At 41.5% G+C, this 5,335-nt stretch overlaps 1 long non-coding RNA gene across 4 annotated transcripts in view; it reads right to left on the reverse strand.

Moving 5' to 3' along the window:
- The window catches only part of LOC135409231 (uncharacterized), a 124,624-nt gene that overhangs the window by 31,203 nt on the left and 88,086 nt on the right, over window positions 1-5,335 (reverse strand). The gene's annotated exons all lie outside the window — the stretch shown is intronic.

Consider the following 5,335-nt stretch of genomic DNA (forward strand, 5'->3'; position numbering starts at 1 on the left):
TATGCTCCCAAAAGTGTCCACTTCTCTCTTTGAGTGACACCTGCCAACATCTCATTTTGAGGAGTGGGCTTGAGGCTAAGCCTGGCCGTGCTCACCTCTTTCCCCCAAGGCAAGGTTGGTCTCTGTGGAGCTGCCCCTTCTGCCTGAGTGAAGCAAGAGAAATGTAATAGAAACTGACTTCTAGGGGTTTCCTTTGACACCAGCTGCTCAGAAGCCCATTCACAAAACTAAAACACATTTAGATTCTGTTTTATGAGGATGATTGGCCTCTTGGCCCTATGAAGTGTTTTTGAGGAAGAAAGGGAAAATACGCAACAGTTTGGGAAACGTTAAGTACTCAGCAGCTGCTGAAAAAATGCTACTCTGCAAAATACTCCAGTGGCAGCTGGGAGTCAGCTTTCCTCCCAGGGCAGTGAGCTGCTGCAAGTGAATACTGCAACCTCCTTCGTCTGCATCCCGCTCACAGTGCATTAGCCTGGCTGAGGAGAGTCCAGCTGCAGACCTTACAGCCTCAAAGCATGCTCAGCTCCCAGGACCTTGACTGCCTGTCTGGGAGGCACCAGCACAGCACTAGTGTCATCCAGGGATGCTTTCGCTGCAGGTTTTTCCCTCACTTGGTTCTCCCCAGTGCTTGTGGACCACACACTCACTGATGAGCAGCTGTGTTGGACTATTCACCCCCACTTTGAGTGACCTCAGCTTTTTTCTTCACACAACAGATTCAGAAAAAAAAAATTGGCAGCCATGGAGATCTCTAACCAGAGGACCTTCCAAAATGAACACTGAATATGTTCCAATGCCAAGTGATTTTTTCCCCCCCCCTTCTTCTAGGACTCACTGTAAGCTCCCTTAACTCATCACTGAAGGCTGCAGCATGAGCTAGAATGACACTGCACCCTGGGTTGAGCAATCCTGTCTCATTCCATTCTTACAAAAATAGAATAATACTGACCCATTTTCCATAGCTGCGTTAGAATGCCATGACGCATAACTCACCAGTGGAGTCAGGCCCATCCTATCAATTCCTTTTGCTCAGTGATAGAAACTCACACCAAGCTTTTCTGTCTCTCTGTTCCCTTTACCCCTCTGTTCTCAATCTCTGTCAAGTGTTAAAGGGAACTCCTTACACTGTAAAGGCTCCAAGTCACAGCATTTACATGTTACAGAAATGTAACATGGCCATCTTTCTGCAGTATCCTCATGGCAGGAGCACATGTTCTCTGCTGCTGACTAGTCCTCTTGTAAGGTAAAATGTCCTCTGAAAATGTCAGAGACTTTGGATTGAATCTTGTTGCTGGGAGGATGCTTGCACGCTGCAGCTTGCCTGTAGGTTATGAAATCTTTGGGGTTAGGAGAGAAAAATCTGAAGCAGACAGACGCTTTCACTTTGAAACAGGTTATTTTAGGGTGGAAGGAACCACAGGAGGTTCCTCACGTGCATTTAAGGCAGGCCTAAGTTTTTCCTACTGAGCTGCTCTGCGTTGTAGAGGATGATTAGGGCTTCACAGGGCAGAGAAAGTGAGAGAAACTTGAACCTGGTGGCTGGTGCCCTCACCTAGGCTCCTCTACCTTTGGGAAGCTACAGAAATACGTGGCAAGGGTGTATTCTCCCTTCTTTTGCCTATTTATACAGTCATACCAGATAGAAGATCCATAAAGTACTCAAGAAAAGACACAAGAAAATGGCTGGTTTTCCTCCTTTCCTGACTGAGTACCCAATCAGTTTTCCCTTCCTCAGTTGCCAAGATTATCTTTAATGTTTTCTTCATGCTCTGTCATAGTTATAACACTCTTCTGAAAGTCAGGAGTTTGAATTTCTTTTTGTTTAGGTGAGAACTAAGCACAATTCCTCTCTCAATCCTGGGAACAATACACAGGAGCCTACACGCTTAACATAGAGCCATGATTCCTACTCCACGGAAAAAGGACAGAAAATACAGGAGCTGTAAGACCAAGTATTCCAGCAGTAAAGGTGGATCCAGGCCTTAATGGATAGTGAGCTAAGCTCTGTGTGTATTTCACACCCTCCCTCAAACACAAAGGCCCCAGGGAGAGGTTTTAAATAGTCATCATTTGTTTAACTCACACTTGGCTTCCCCCAAGGTCCCACACTGCTACCCCAACTGCATTGTTTCCAGTATCAAAAACCAGTTTTCCAGTCTAAGTGAATTTTCCTGTGTTCAGATTTCCTCTTGACTTCTGGGTATTTGCAGTGCTTATGTTCCTCTGCCAGTTGTTGTTTTGTGGGTGAGGAGACAACATTTTCAGCTGAGTTGGGCACTTTCAGCATTTGCTTGAATGTGCAGACAGCACAATTTTTATTTTTTTTAATTAAAAGAATTTTTGCATAGAATCATATTTGTTTGTTTTCATTATCCCTCATTCATTCTGAAGAGAATCACACTGTGCTTCATGATAGTACACTGTAATGGACTGTTAAAAGAAATCTAAAGTGGTTTGAAAGTCTTTGCAACAATGATCCTATTGCCATTATAATCACTCCCATTGGAAAGTAAAATAAGTGGCATTAAATTTCTGAACTAATATAACTGTAATTACTCAGTAATTAGGTTAACAAGCAATAAAGAAAAAACCCTTCATACCAAAATAGTTTTCCTGGTAAGAACATTTTAAGCACAGAGAAACTGAATGGCTTTTACTGTATGCATAAGGAACCACCACAGTGTGCCAATATAATAAAAAAAAATCCTGGGATTACTAAAGCTGAGATCACAGAAAAAAACCTGCTCAGGAAACAGAATTTTCAATTTCATGAAGACATTCCTTTTTAAAAACTACCAGTTTTGTATATTTGCAGAGTTGTTAAATATGAGAATGCTGTTTGACAGCTCTGTCAATACACAAAACTAAGCCAGAGCTGCACATCTTGGCCACAGTTTTGTTTTACTCTAGGGCTGTAATTATAACAATTATAATGCCTTAGGTAATGTAATTATAATAAATTATAATGCCTTATATTATATTTCATAATTTCCATAGGACTTGGCAAAGAGTAATATTTGCATCCTGCTACAGAGTAGTGCTTATTGCCATAATTTTAAATTTAAAAAGATGGAAAGAAGGATTTGCTTGTTTTCTTTATGTGCTCCAATTTGTTTTTCTACTTTAAGGAATTTGTCATTTTCACAATTACACTGTTCCTCTGAAGGCCTGCATGGACATGTCACTGCCTAATGGTATGATTTCACAAATTTCTTTCTTTCTTTCTTTCTTTCTTTCTTTAGAAAAGTGGAATCAGATCAGTGGAATTTCTGGGTGTAATGAAAAGGAGTGGGCCCATTGCAGTCCACATGCTTTTATCTTACAGTCTGTGAATCAACTTGAGTCTAGTGCTGGGGATGGGTAGATGAAGAGTGGGCTGGAAGCCAGGCACTGGCTATTCATATTGCAGCTTTCAATCTTGGAAAATTGATTGAGCTGGCAAACTCAATCACATAATAGTGATTGAAGCCAGACAAAACCTAGAAAGCAGGTAGAGAGTTAAAATCAGAATAAAAGTCAGAATATAGGTTTACTAAGTAGAATAAAGGAATATAAGTAGAATATAGGAATATAAGTATAAACAAGAGCACAAAGAATTTTGCCAATACTTAGCTAGGATGCACTGCCAGAACCTAGAGATAGAGATTAGGTGGTACTGTACACTGAAAGAATGCACGCACACCCAACCTAAGTAAGATAAGGGGGCAAAGTGGGGCTTGAGTCCAAGAATCTTGCAAAATTCACCATGAAGTCTGCCAAAATCAAGATAGTTGAAAAGTTCATGAAGATGATGAAGGCTGGCCCAAGGGCCAGAGGATGAAGAAACAGGAACAACCCTCCTAGATTCTCCCCAAATTGAAGACCACGCTCTCGACTGCCTAGATTCTGCTTATTATGAATATTATAATTAGATGTTGCAATCATATGAATATGTATGTGAACATGTTGCAATCACCTGTAGAAATGGTATAAAACCCTGTAAATTCACTGGAGAGATAGAGCAGTTTGTCCAGTGCAAGCTGGCTGCTCTCCAACGTTGCCTAATAAATATACCTCGCTGCTTAAAGACTAACTCTTGTCTCTGAGCAGTTCTCTGCGCCTTTTTGGGGGCAAAATTGGCATCATGATTGACAAAGGACACTTAGAACCTACTTCTGTGACAATAAGCCAGTTTGAGCCTGGGGGGCAAGTATTTCAGGATCAGAATGTACGTGTATACTTATCTCTGGGAGGATGCAGATGGGGCAGGGCTTCAATATTCCTCCAGGGCAGGCAGCTGATGCTCCCTAACTTCACAGTGAACACTGAAGAAATTTATCTCAGGAGACTTGGAAATAACATTGTCTTCTGCTTAAAACAGTCCCAAAGCCTTCAGCTGGAGCAAACTGGGATAAGGAAATTACTGCTATCACTAATAATTGTAAAGAAAAGTAATGTCAGATGCTTTTTGAAATGTCTTTGGCCATTCTTCTGATCAGACTGAAGCAATTTCTTCATTTTGTTGTTCAGATAAAGTCTTTGTAGAATAGTGCCTGGACAGGGAATGTTCCTTCGCTCATTACCCCTCCTGCCATTTAACACAATCAGGGGCAAAGCTGCCTTGTTCAGCAAGATGGACCAACATACACTGATGAGGTTTAAGAAACAGGTGTGTCCTCAGCTTAAAATCCTTCACAGCCAGGGAGATGGTAACACCATGAGTGTCATGTGACAGACACATGGTTACATGTTTGGTTGTGCACTTATGCTTCTCCATCTGTATACATCAAAGCAGTAAATTTTTTTATTCAAAGGTCTTTTTAAAGTGTTTGCATGTTTATGATACTGGTGCATTACTGAGGTCATCTTTTTATTTCCTTTAGTACCTGAAATGCAAACCAAAGGAAAAGTGAAGGCTGTCCCTGCCCTAAGAAATGTACAGTCTGGGCTTATTATGGTGATATGGCCACTAGTGACCATCTTCCCCCTCACTTTTCAGAAGTAGTCCACTGCTTTGCCTTCTTTTGACTGTTATGGTATGTGACCAGAAGTAGAAATACAGCAGAGAGACAGCAATGCAAAAGGAAAAAACACAGATGCAAGGCTGGTATGAATCTTCCTGACATGGACTGACTGTAAAGCCCTCTGAAAAACCAGCATCCCTAGTCAGAATTTGGCAGAAAAGTCTGACAAAGCACTGTAACTCTATCACTTGCTCCGACTGGTTTCACTAGCTAATTTCTGAAGGAGGAATTTTGCCTCAAGGAAGGGGAGGTAAGAAGGAAAGGAGTGTCAGCATCCTTTTTAACCAAAAAGTCAGTGAAACCTCTGCTTCACACTTTGGCTTATGGTC

The sequence above is a fragment of the Pseudopipra pipra genome, chromosome 2, assembly GCF_036250125.1.
Source record: "Pseudopipra pipra isolate bDixPip1 chromosome 2, bDixPip1.hap1, whole genome shotgun sequence".
NCBI lineage: Eukaryota > Metazoa > Chordata > Aves > Passeriformes > Pipridae > Pseudopipra > Pseudopipra pipra.